Genomic DNA, 13,910 nt, shown 5'->3' with positions numbered 1-13,910 from the left:
GGGGATTTGCTGCATGGGTAACAGCCTATCCTCCATACCTGCTTTACCCAGGCTTCGCTCACTGGAGAGGACACTGTGTTCCGGAACCACCATTCAGAGCGTGACACCATAGTCTTCCGAGACTGAAGGATGCCAACTCAATAAGATTCCATAAGGACCCGAAACCTCAGGGCTGTGCCCATGTCTACATCAGGCACTTCTTAATTAATTTTCAGACCAGCAAGGAAGTATGAGATACAATACAAACTCTTAGGTAAATAACATGGACTATGACATATAAAATAATTCGCAAGTAGGCATTGCAGTTAACCAGGGTTGTTGTACAAAGGGCTAAATTGTATTGTATACCTCGAGTGATTACTGATAACAAATTTCAGATGTCCAATGTTTGGATAATTAAGGTTTTACTGTAATCATCTTACAGTGAAAGAAAATAAGGCACAGAGGTTAAAGAGATTAAGTGGCTTGTTCAAAGTTACACAGTCCGTGGCTTAGAGAGGAATAAAAGTTGAAAATCTTGGCTGTCACTGCTCTACCAAACAGGTGAGATCAGTGAAGAAATGGCCTTAGAAGGAGAGTCAGTACCCTTTGCATCTTATACGCATTGTCAACTACTCTGAAAGCTTGTCACCTGCTCAGTAACTGATATAAATAAACGTGGCTCATTAAGGTCAACTACAGAACCTGTCAGCCAAGTCACAGAGCTTGCATGTTGAGCCTTGTACAACTAGGGTTGGCCCATCCATGAGGCTGACTGAAGCAGTTGCCTCAGGCAGCAGATTGGGAGGGGGTACCCACCTCCATCAGCCCACTTACCTTCACTCCTCTTTCTCTAGACCCCCTGGACTGGAAAAGGAAGAGGAGTAAAAAGCAGAGGAGGGAGTGTGGAGAAGGAGAGTCTAGCCCAGAATTCTCCTCTTCACCATACACCTTCTTCCACTTCATCTCTCTTTTCCTTGTCCAGTTCAGGGAAAAGGAGGTGAGGAGGGGGTGCATCACTAGGTAAGGGGGCAGCATTTGCCCCTGGAGGCCTTGGGTCAACCCTGGGTACAACCTTTCAACTTAGCCTGTTCAGGGACTTCCTCATTGCAGACAAGTTGCAACCCACCTCTGCCAGAAGTAACTTCCAGTCATCAGCATTATTTTCTCTTGCTATAAAGCCTATAGTTCATTCCACCACCACCAGCAATTGCTATGGAATTGATTTAATATTTGCCAAATGCCATACATTACACATGTGGATAAGATTCTGGTTATCATTAAATCAAATGTGACATTAATAAGTATTGTAAACCTAATAAAGTAATAAGTAATAAACCTAATGTTTAGGATTCAAAAGAGCAGGTTACATGAGCTTGAAGGAAGCATTGTCAGTGGCACTGCTAGGGAGTGCGGGCTACACCGGGTGATGCGCCGGGTGGGTGACGTGCCCTGGGGGTGACGCGCTAAAATCGCAGCGTTAGGAGCTACCATGTCATGCCATACAATGTTGGATGTGGAATTTCCAGCGGAATGCAATGCAAAAAACAGAATTGAAATTGCTCATTTCCTTCAAAGATTATGGCCAAAAAACCAGAAGGAAAAAATGCATGGATCCCTATGGAAAGTGAAAGTGAGCTGTATCACGTGTTTACTCGTGAGTAGGCGTACTTGCCATAGTCCGTCGGAAAGGGCAGGCTGAGAGGAATCCAAAGACACCTGAATGGTTCCAATCTACTGAATGCAGCCCCAATAAAACACCCGAAGAGGTCCCTGCCTCCCTCCCAGCTGCGTCTATTGAGCCCAAAACAAAGCCACATGGCTGCGTTTACTCGCGAGTAGGCAGACTTGCCTTAGTCAGTCGGAAAGGGCAGGCTGAAAGGACTCCAAGGACGTCAGAATGGTCCTCAGCCAATGAATGCAGCCCCAAAAAACACCCGAGAAGGAGGTGCGAGTCTATGGAGCCTTATGGAAAGCAAAATCAGCCACATGATCGCGTTTACTCTTGAGTAGGCAGGCGTGCCTTGGCTGGTGGTCAGGCCAGGCAAAGGGGAATGTGAGGACACCAGAATGGTCCCGATCCGATGGGCTGGAGTGCAACAAATGCTCCCAAAGGCAGCCCCCCCCCCCCCACTAAAAAGGACAAAAAAGTGACTTGAACTGGTAAGGGGAAAGTTTTCTATTTTGCACTTGCAAAGCCAGGAGGGTCTTTATCTTGATGTGCCTGAAATAGAAGAACTTTAAACTGGGCACTTCGAGGACTGGAAATCTCACTGATTCTTTTTGGAAGGTTGTTATTGCAGGCAGACTACAGAGTAAGCTCCATTGACCACTATGGGACTTACTTCAGAGTAGATATGCATAGGATTGGGCTCACAGGCTGCAATCCTACCCACACTTTTCTGAGAGTAAGCCCCATGGACCACAATAGGACTTACTTCAGAGTAGATTCACTTGATGGAATAGGACTGGCTCCCCCTTATTTAATTATTTCTTTATTTTAATTTAATTATTTATAATTATTTATTTTAATTTGCTTGATGATGTCACTTCTGACCATCACATCACTTCCAGTGGATCTTGGGCAGATTGTCATTCTAAAAAGTGGGTCCCAGTGCTAAAAGTTTGAGAACTGCTGCAATAAGGTGTTAGTAAGTTGACACGGGGTGCTAATGTGAGACTCTACAAGTTTTCATAATCACTAAAATCTGAATTTGGAGGAATAATACCATCATGTATGTATCAATCGATACGTAATTTCATGCAGAATGCAATGAAACAAACCACATAGAAATATCTGTGTTCTAATGAAAGGTACAGCCAAAAAAAACCAGTGGGGGCGGGGCAATGATACATTACCACACCCACCACCTGGGGCGTTGCCCCGCCCACTGCATAGGGTGACGCGCAGGCCTCCCACAAAGGGTGACATGAATCCTAGTGACACCACTGAGCATTGTGGGTTAGTATGCCAGTTGAGAGAGAGAGAGAGAGAGAGAGAGAGAGAGAGAGAGAGAGAGAGAGCATGTGTGAGAGAGAGAAAGAGAGATTCAGCATGAAAACAAAACCAAAATGAGCAGATTTCAAACTCGTCAGATTCAAATCTTAACTTCCAGCAATATGGTCTGGTGTGGCAAAACAAATCTGTTCACCATATACTGACCCAAACTAACAAACTAAAAATTTTTTCAATATATAAAAGTTCATAATAAGAATGACATTTGGTATTTGTAGCTGCTGTTCCTATGTGTTCAAAGTGCCTCTGTTAGGAATGAGTTTCAACCTGGCTTGATAGAGACTCCAAGGGATGTTGACAACCACACCCCTTGGGACACTCACTTGGTAGGCAGTGTTCCACAGAGTGGTAGTATCTGGTGGGGTGACCATAGGATCATTCCTTGTGGTGGTTTTTGGCCAGCCTGGATAGTCCTGTCAGGGATCTTGCACTCCTGTAGGACCACAAGGCAGTGGCATCACTAGGGCAGTGCAAGGGGTATAGACCACACTGGGTAATACCATGGAGGGTGTGACACCAAAAGAGAGGAGCCAGAAATTTCCTGGCTGGGCAATTGTGATGCCAGGTGTATTGGGTAGGTAGACCTGGACTCCATATCAGGAAGGACTCCAACTGGGAGGCCAGGTCTACCAGACAAGAAACCCAGTAGACCTGGACTCTGGAAACTTTTCCATCCATCGCCACCCACCTCCCACCCTGTTTTGCCCCCTCTCCACCCCTGTACTGCTCACCTGCATTGCCACATTTCCCCCACCCCACACTGGGTAACACCAAACCAAGTGACACCACTGCCACAGGGGACCTGTTAGAATGCATGTGGAACTTTCTGCATGCTGCATAAACTGTGGGAGGGACAACACCAATGAGGGTGGTCAGCTAGTAGCCTTACTTTAGCCAGGGGCAGTTGCTGAGGAAGTGACTGAAGCAGAGAGGGAAGCAGGTGTGGATGAACCCCTTTCCTGAGAGGTGAGGCAATCCAGGAAAGAGAAGAAAGAGCTGGCACAACCACCCTACATCCATTCTAACCCATGCATCTCACAGCCTCATAAGCATTGACCCAATAATCTTTACAATAGCTGTATAATGTAAACCAGCATCTACTCTCCCAGATTGAGTGCTGAGACTGTGCAGATGTCTTACTGAAGTGAGTCTATAGGTGAGCTAACACTCCCACGTATAGCTCACATGCAGAATTGTTGCATTACACCAGGTCTTCCTTGGATGCCTTTGAAACAACAGGAGGTGGCAAATCTTCAACATTTGAAGCTATTTCTACTGCATTGGACAATTGACTCTTCTTGTTCAGTATTGACCACCCTGACTCTCAGCCACTTGCCTGTACTGTATTTCAGAGAGGGGTTTTTCTCTTGCTTGCATGCAAAAGCAGGTGAACTCTCACTGAACTGTAGCCACATTTCCCCCCCCCCCCGCCCCATGCCTGTGGATGATTCCTTTAGTCTACAACTGATCAGGAAAGGATTTGATTTGGGGGACACAAGGCTGTGCACTAGGAGAGCTGAACTGCTGAGCAAAGTAAGCCCGCAGTGTCAATGTGTCTTTCTGTGACCCAGTTCTGAAGCAATATACACCAGCATGAAGGGGAAAATAGGGGTTAGCTGGGTGCCCTCCCCTCCCTGCGTGCATATAAATAGGAAAGTGACACAGCTCAGACTGGATGTCAGTAAGCCAAGCAGGGGCCATCTGCTCACAGCAAGAGGGTATTACACTGTAAAGGGACAAAGACTTTTTTCTCTCCCCCCCCCCAATTTCCGGCATGAAGAGGTAGCTGGTAGCACCAAGCTCTGCTGTTTGAAACAAGTAACCCAAAGTTCCTTAGTCATCTCCAGCCATTCCCAAACTGCGCCATGAACTATTAGTGCAAGACATACATCCATTAAAAAACTAACGACCCCTATGAGCAGGGCCTCTGAGAGGAATTTTATCAGGGGGTACAAAGTTTCTTTTGGGCCCTTTTGCAAAAGGGGAGGGGTGAAACAGAGTGGGGGAGGGTGGTGACAGGCAAGCAGAATGGGGCAGGGAAGGGTGAAGCAGGGTGAGAGGAGGGTAGAGACAGCTGAAAAAGACTTTGGAGCCTGGGTCTACCCACCCATGTGGCATCAGTAGTGTCCCCAGCATCACCAGTCATGGTAGTGTCCCCAGCATCACGTACAGGCAACAAGTCTGAGTAGATAGGAAAATGTCAGATCCCAGGAAATTTCTGGGCCCCCTCCTTTGGCTCCTGGGCCCCCCTTTTGACCCTGGGCCTTTTTGACCCCTTTATCCCCCTCTCCTAGGCCCTGCCTATGAGTCACTGGCATACTTGGGGGGGCAGGGGGGCCAGTGCCCAAAGTGGCATGCCTGGGGAGGGCTGATGTGCCACCATCCACTGTCCTGTGGTGTGTGCTTGGAGCAGTTGCATGCCACTCCAGGGGTGTCCAAACATTTTGGCAGGAGGGCCACATCATCTCTCTGACACTGTGTCGGGGGCCGGGGAAAAAATAATTTACATTTCAAATTTGAATAAATTTACATAAATGAATTTATTAGAGATGGCACTTATATGAATGAAGGTTTTGAAGTAGCTCAAGGCCTATAAAAGGCCTTGCACAAAGCAAGGCCAGCCTTTCCTTCACTGCCACTGCTGCATCACAGACATGAAACAGCAAGTAGTGGAGGGAGCCCTCGTCCCACAGCTCAGGTGAGAGGTTGAACAGTCATCCTCACACTGAGAGCAGTTGTGTGGGGCTGGCACAGGCTCCAACAAGTCTCTGGAGGGCCAGAGGCTCATTGGAGACAGGGGGCACCCTGCGGGCCGGATTGGGAGCCCCTGAGGGCTGCAAGTGGCCCCCGGGCCGAGGTTTGGGCACCCCTGCTCCAAGCAACTGCCTGGTCCCCGCTTTTTTTCAAAGTGATACAAGCCAGAGAGGAAGCCAGAGCGGCCACCTACTTTTTCTTTGGTAAACAAACAAACAAAAACAATAACAAAAAACAAAAAAGAGAACAGCAGCTCAGAGCAGTGCACAACTGCTGTGAGCGTCCTGGAAGTAATTGCAGTGACATCATCAGTGACATCAGTGACATTTCTGCCCGGATGGAAGAAGACCCAGGAGCACAATTGCTATGAGTCTCACAGGAAGACAGCACAGGAAGACGTTGCCTCTCAGTGTGATTTACTTCTCTGGTTTTGTCTCCTTCCAAAGAGAACAGATCGTTCTGGAGCTTCTCTGTTTTGGATGTGATTGGACTATCCAGCCACTCTTGAACACAGAGCCCGAGCAGAAAGCTGTGAGTCCCCAATGGGAGCTGCCTGTTGCAGCAGCTAACCAGGAGGTACAGCTAGCGACTTGAGAAAGGGTCTGTCATTCAGAGGCATAACATATGCTTGGCTTGTGGCACATCTCAGGTTCAATTGCTGGTAGTATCTTCAGGAAGAGTAGGGAAAAGTGCTTGACTGAAACCCTGGCATGTTGCCGCCAGTCTAGATACTGGATGACGGATAGCCTGAAAGCATAAGATTGCTACATAGAATGTCTCATGCAGAAACACTGGGGCAGTCATCCTCTGAGGGCTGGTATTTCTAACTCTAAAAACACCTTAAAAGTAAGCCTTGTAATTAGGACGAAAAGGTAGCCATGGCTACCAGCCATTCTGGAAACTGCAGTCAGCTAAGGACACTGACATGACAGGCAGGGTCTAATCAATCCTCTTTTTTTCCAATTGCTGCTTCCTATCAAGGAAAGGAGATTGTGATGGAATTTGAAAGTGAAGGCACAGATGCGGTCTGGCTTAGCCCTGCATTAGCAGCCATCTTTTTACTCCATCTTATGATATATAGGGATTGCATCTTTGGGTGCTTAAGCTTTATGTTGCCTGGTAAAGATTCACTGTGCATTTCTTTTAAGGACAGGATGAACACTCACAACATTCTCTTTCCTCTTATTGTCAAATTTGGGTCCGTGATTGAAAAATCAAGTAAAATAAAATTTTGTACCCAACAGTCAAAGTCTGCACCAATAAATCTGACCTTTTTAAAGCTTGCAAATGTTTGCCCCATTCTATTTTCTTAATTAATTCTGAACTTGTTACTGCTTTATGTAATTCATTCTGGTTTTGTGGGTCATGGAGAATTCCAAAGAACTAAGCTGGACACTAAATCCTGCCCCTCGCCCCTCCCCCCCGCCACTGGAAACCTTAGAGCACAATAACATCAGAGCTTCTGAAAACTACACTTGTGACACTACACTTAAGTCTTTTGTAAGCTTTCATCATAGATGAGAAGCTGGTTCAGCCACAAAACAAAGTATCTTATGCCAAATGCTTAGACCAGGGGCATCAAGTCTTTTCATACAGCTGGCGAGATACAATATGATGCCTGCTGAGGGCTGGAAGTGATGTAATTAAGCAGGAGGTGACATCGTTAAGCAGGTCATGACCAGAAGTAAGCACAAATCCTGAACATATTTTCAAAATATGGGACAGCCCAATTATCAGTTGGGCCGCCCTTTCAGTAGTGACACCTCAGCACAGCTTAGCAGCAGAGAGCAACTGATGGTGGTGCTGGGTGAGCCAGAGGGCCAAATAAAGAGCTCCTGCCAGCCGCATCTGTAGGCCTTATGTTTGACATTCCCGGGGTGGATCCAAGGAGGGTGGGCCATGAGTGCATGCCCCCCCAAACTGTTTGGCAGCAGGAAAGGGCTCCCGCTGGGCTGGGGAGCAAAATGGGAGATTGCCCACTGGGCAGGGTGCCGGCGAGATTGGCTGGAATGGGAGCCCAGGACTACCCAGCTGGGTAGACCTGGGCTCCTGTCTGAACTTGGAACCCAGATATGCTGCCCCAGGCACCAGCAGCTTCTGGGTTGGCTCTGAGCCAACATTGGCAAAAAAAAAAAGTGAGACATATAGCCACTCATAAACATTATACAGCATGAATATGTAGTATTAAGCACAGTCACAAGGCCAGTCACCAGTGCCTCATGCTTATGGCTGTTCTGCCTTTCCTCATCCTTTGGATAGAAACCAGAAAAGCACAAGAAAGGAGATATAACAAGCTACTGAAGCTGTAATCCTAGTCATACTTACCTGGAAATAAGGTCTCCTTGAACACGGTGGGGAACTTGTACTTCCAAGGAAACATACATAGGATTGAGCTGTTAGTCATCCTAACCCATTCACACTTTTCAACTGCAAAAGTCTGTTTAGCACTGCCAGACCCACTCCAGGAACTAGACATTGTTTATCTTCTGAGCACCAAGAAATTGGTTTCATGAATGTACGTTGTTTTGAAGGATCCAAGGAAATACTTGAAAGACTTTTCTTTAGCAAAGGAAATCAGAAAGCAATTCTGAGCAATTCTCAGAAAGCAAATGAGAAATTCTCATTCTCCCAACTCTTCATTGTTGCCTTTGTTTTGTGAATCACTGTCTCTCCGCAATAATCGTGTTAGGTCAGACCAGGAAAGAAAAAAAAAAGATGATTTGAAACAAAATCCAAGAATGCAGAAAAATAGAATGCTACACTGCAAGCAGAGAGGAGTGAGTGGGTTGTACTCTTGTAACTAACAGGGTCAGATAGCACTTTTGGATTTGAAGACCATACTTATTATAGTAGCAAAATAACTATTTAGAAGTAAGATGCTGCTTCCTCTCTCCCCCCCCCCCCCAAAAAAAAACATTTCCAAATACTTGAGAACAGAATGAACACTGAAGACAAGCCAAGGGAAACCTTACAAAACAGATCTAAGAATATCTTTGCAGTCATCACCAGTGTACAAAACCAATGTGTGCTTATGGTGCTAGAGACCTGCTGTCTTCCTCAACTCCTACAAAAATAGGATATGCAAAAAATGATTTAAAAAACCCCAAACAAAAAAGATTCATTCCTCATTGTGTGTCTATAATCTGTATTTAGAGAATTAGTAACAGACTCCACGATCTTCATCCAAAACTTTAAAAAGCAAGGCATCCTATTTCTGGATGAAACTGACTAGATCCATAACTCTTAAAGATCAGTGACATATATTTATCTCTTATACAGTTACAAAATAAATGGTGTTGGATTATGGTGTCCACACTCTTTCAGCTTACATATGTTGCTCATTTGTAGTGCACATGATGTGCCTGGAGCTCTCATGCTTCTAGTCCTTTGGAGGCTGAAGAACCTCGGGGCCCAATCCTATCCAATTTTCCAGTGCCATGCCAATGGGGTATGCACTGCTTCCTGTGTTGGGGAGGCAGTCACAGAGGCCTCCTCAAGGTATGGGAACATTTGTTCCCTTACCTTGGGGCTGCATTGCAGCTGCACCAGTGCTGGAAAGTTGGATAGGATTGGGTCCTCAGAGAGGTTGCCTAGTACTTGTGGCTGCAGAAAAAAGCTTGAAACTATCTAGAATTCAGTTTTATTGTATTCACAGTTAACTGTAACACACTAATTAATAATGGTTGCAACTGTTACCCTGCACATGCCTGATCTTGTCTGATCTCGGAAGCTAAGCAGAGTCAGGCCTGGTTAGTACTTGGATGGGAGACCGCCTGGGAATACCGGGTGCTGTAGGCTTATACCATAGTCTTTCCAGACTAAAGATTGCCAACCAACCAATCAATAAATGATGAGGTATTTCCACTCTAATGACAGAGCCCCTGAGCCCTTTTTCATCATGCATAAATCATGTTAAATTATGTCTTGTAAAATACAGATTTACACCCAATCAGGTGAATGTGATGAACTTCCTTTGCCTGTACAAAATCATATTTAATGCTTCTCTTGCAAGCTAGTGAAAACTGGAATTGTCCAAGATATAAAATTAAAAAGCTAGTGAGCTACCTGACTGAACACCTGAGCACGATCTTGTGCACATTGTGTTGGTTACAATTGGAGAAGCTCTGACAGTTATTGCTGATGTTGTTATGAGCGGCACACCACAGCAAAAACTGGAAAGCAAAATTTTTTATATGCTGGTAAACAAGAATGAACATCTTGAAGCAGGAAATGCAGACTAAGCACAGTATAGAACAACCAGTGCAACTCTGGACAAACACAGAATGTGGTTATCTGTTCAGCTCTCAGAATCTCAGAAGCCAGAGGGATTGCTGAAACAGATTTCCAGTGACTGGGGTGGGGATTCAAAGCTCTCCATTCCCCCTTCACTTGGCCAGCGGCTGTGGAACAAATTGTGTAAAGTAGTAGAAATGGCAAAATAAAGAAAGCAAAAAAATGAGAATTTAGGCAATATGTTATGCAGGTTGCAGAATTCAGCTGTTCTGAGCACAGAATTGTCATGTTTCTTTTAAAGCTCAGGTGTAAAGGTCTTTTATAAAACTTCCTGATCTGGTGTACTTCCAAAACATTTAGATAAATCTACATTCAGATAAGGCACCTGGAAGGCCTTTCAGAGAGGGCTGCTGTGTATCACCCTGAAACAAACTGAATTGAAGTAACATAATTATGTCAAAAGATGGCATTTCTCTAGTCGTTGTCCAGTTGCATTCTAAGAAGAGCCTTCCTAGATCTCTAATCCAGCATCCTGTTTCCCACAGTGGCCTACCAAATGCTTCTGGGAAGCCCACAAGCAGGACACGTAGGCCTTAGATCCCTTCAGTGGTTGCTTCCCACCAATTGGGTATCCCTATGGAAAGAGGATGGGGAGGTTAGAGAACAACAAGGTAGAGTAGGAGAAGAAATTGGGAACGGAGGCATGATGGGATGCACAATGAGAGGATGCAGGGATAAAGGAACTAATAAGCAGCCTATCCTGGGGGATTCCAAGTACAAATGCTTTTATGCAAATGCCCAAAGAGCAAAGATGGAAGAACTGGAATGTTTGGTGACTAGAGAAAACTTTGATATAGTGGGTGTGACGAAAAGGCAACGCTCCCTTATGGGCCATGTAATCTGTTTATTGCCCTCAGGGTAATCAAGTAGCCATAAACCCATATAGCCCCTTGACACCCCGCAGGTCTTTCCAACTCCAATTACCAATTGCTCTTTAACCATAGAGCTTCCAATCCTAGTAGCCAGGCCAAATTTGGGGAACCCTCCCCTGAGCCGTGCTCCAGCCTGAACCCCCTTTGGGTTTGGCTTAAATCTTGGAGCAGGCTCATAATACTGGGTCTCCAGGGTCCACCCCAGACACACTGGATTGACTCCCACAACCAGTCCCCTCAGCTTCACCAGTCCCAATAATCCAGTCAGTTGTAATAGATAGGATTTACTGAATATAGGTTTAAAGAATAGTCATACAGACAGCACTGCATCAGTCAATGTTTTAGAAATTTAGAAGAGAGCACACCAATACAATACAATGCTCAGCACTAATAAAACAATAAAGAAATAACTCCTAACTCTAACTATCACTCACCAAAGTTTCAGATTTACAAAGTCCAGTCTAACCCTCTCACTGCAGTTGAGTTGGGTCACTCTTGCCAGGGTGGTCAAAGATCTCAGGCACCCTAACCAGAGGCAAAGCTAGAACAGAGAAAAAACTCTTTTCCCTCACCTTTATAGGTCTCCTGACACATCCACCAATCAGAACTCGGTTCCAGCCCAACATTCTAGGGGTGGATGTGCCACAAGCCTTCTTACTCATGGTGGAATCCCCCCTCCCAACCTGAGAAGTTCACAGCTGTACCCTGTTGTTAATCAAGTTGGCCTTGAAGCCCACTTGGTAGTTTGGTATGGTATCTGAGGGCCCTGTGAAGTGGCCTCCTCCACAGTTCTCTCAGGTCTGGTATGCACTAATTAGAAGTCGATTACAGCTGGGGCCTAACAACATGGCTACAAGCAGAAACTTTCCTTGTTCAGATATTATCTGGTCATTGATACTCACTTTTCTGTCACAGTGGGCATAAAGGAAACCTGATGGAATGTTTTCTGATGGAAACCTGATGGAATCAGTGGGATACCGCAATCCCGAGTTATAAAATCTACAGGAGGGACAGGGAGGGGTGTGCTGGAGGCGGGATGGCCATTTATGTTAAAGAAGGGGTAGAATCCTGCAAAGTAGAGATTGAAGGTGGGTCCAACTCCAGCATAGAATCTCTGTGGGTTCAAGTACCAAGCCTGAGGAGCAATGTAATACTGGGGGCATACTATCATCCTCCAGACCAAAAACCTGAAGGAGACATTGAAATAAGGAAACAAATCAGGGAGGTGTCAAGGAGGGACAGGGTTGTAATCGTGGGGGACTTCAATTATCCTCACATTGACTGGGTCAATTTGTGTTCTGGTCATGAAAAAGAGATCAGATTTCTTGACATTCTAAATGACTGTGCCTTACAGCAGCTAGTCATGGAGCCCACCAGAGGACAGGTGACTCTGGATTTAATATTGTGTACTCAGGACTTGGTTAAAGATGTAAATGTTACTGAGCCCTTGGGGAACAGTGATCATGCTGCGATTCGTTTCGACATGCATGTCAGGGGAAGAATACCAGGCAAATCTGTCACGAAAACTCTTGACTTCCTGACAAGCGGACTTCCCTAAAATGAGGAGGCTGGTTAGAAGAGGTTGAAAGGGAAGGTAAAAAGAGTCCAGTCTCTCCAGAGTGCATGGAAGCTGTTTAAAACAACAGTAATGGAGGTCCAGCAGATGTGTATACCCCAAAGGAAGAAGGGTTCGACTAAGTCCAGATGGTGCCTGCCTGGCTATTGAGCCAAGTTAGAGAGGCCATAAAGGGCAAGGAAGCTTCCTTCCGTAAATGGAAGTCTTGCCCTAATGAGGAGAATAAAAAGGAACATAAACAGTGGCAAAAGAAATGTAAGAAGATGATACCGGAGGCCAAGAGAGACTATGAGGAACACATGGCCAGCAACATTAAGGGGAATAATAAAGCTTCTTCAAATACATTAGAAGTAGGAAACCCGCCAGAGAAGCTGTTGGCCCCTCCATGGTGAGGGAGGGAAAGGGGAGATAAAAGGAGACTTAGAGATGGCAGAGAAATTAAATGAGTTCTTTGCCTCTGTCTTCATGGTAGAAGACCTCGGGCAGATACTGCTGCCTGAATGGCCCCTCCTGACTAAGGAATTAAGTCAGATAGAGGTTAAAAGAGATGTTTCAGACCTAATTGACAAATTAAAGATCCATAAGTCACTGGGCCCTGATGGCATCCACCCAAGAGTTATTAAGGAACTGAAGTTGCTGATCTCTTGACAAAAATATGGAACTTGTCCCTTAAAACAGCCACGGTGCCAGAGGATTGGAGGATAGCAAATGTCACATGGATCTTTAAAAAGGGAAGGTTTGGGGCCCCGGGAAACTATAGGCCACTCAGTCTAACATCTATTCCAGGTAAGATGGTGGAATGCCTCATCAAAGATAGAATCTCCATACACATAGATGAACAAGCCTTGCTGAGGGAGAATTAGCATGGCTTCTGTAAGGGTAAGTCTTGCCTCACAAACCTTTTAGAATTCTTTGAAAAGGTCAACAGACATGTGGATGTGGGAGAACCCATGGATATTATATATGTGGACTTTCAGAAGGCTTTCAACATGGCCCCCCACTAAAGGCTACTGAAAAAACTCCACAGTCAGGGAATTAGAGGGCAGGTCCTCTCATGGATTGGGAACTGGTTGAAGACCAGGAAACAGAGTGGGTGTCAATGGACAATTTTCACAATAGAGAGAGGTGCAAAGCGGGGTGCCCCAAGGATCTGTCCTGGGACAGGTGCTTTTCAACCTCTTCATAAATGACCTGGAGACAGGGTTGAGCAACGAGGTGGCTAAGTTTGCAGATGACATCAAATTTTTCTGGGTGGTGAAGACCAGAAATGATTGTGAGGAGCTCCAGAAGGATCTCTCCAAACTGGCAGAATGGGCAGCAAAATGGCAGATGCATTTCAATGTCAGTAAGTGTAAAGTCATGCACACTGGGACAAAAAATCAAAACTTCACATATAGGCTAATGGGTTTTGAGCTGTCTG

At 45.5% G+C, this 13,910-nt stretch overlaps 1 protein-coding gene and 1 pseudogene across 4 annotated transcripts in view; one reads left to right on the top strand and one right to left on the bottom strand.

Moving 5' to 3' along the window:
* TP53INP2 (tumor protein p53 inducible nuclear protein 2) overlaps window positions 1–13,910 on the bottom strand; it is a 48,508-nt gene that overhangs the window by 30,281 nt on the left and 4,317 nt on the right. The gene's annotated exons all lie outside the window — the stretch shown is intronic.
* LOC136650165 (5S ribosomal RNA) lies at window positions 9,431–9,547 on the top strand (annotated as a pseudogene).

This window comes from Tiliqua scincoides, chromosome 4 (genome assembly GCF_035046505.1).
Source record: "Tiliqua scincoides isolate rTilSci1 chromosome 4, rTilSci1.hap2, whole genome shotgun sequence".
NCBI lineage: Eukaryota > Metazoa > Chordata > Lepidosauria > Squamata > Scincidae > Tiliqua > Tiliqua scincoides.
This window is presented reverse-complemented; position numbering and strand designations above follow the sequence as displayed.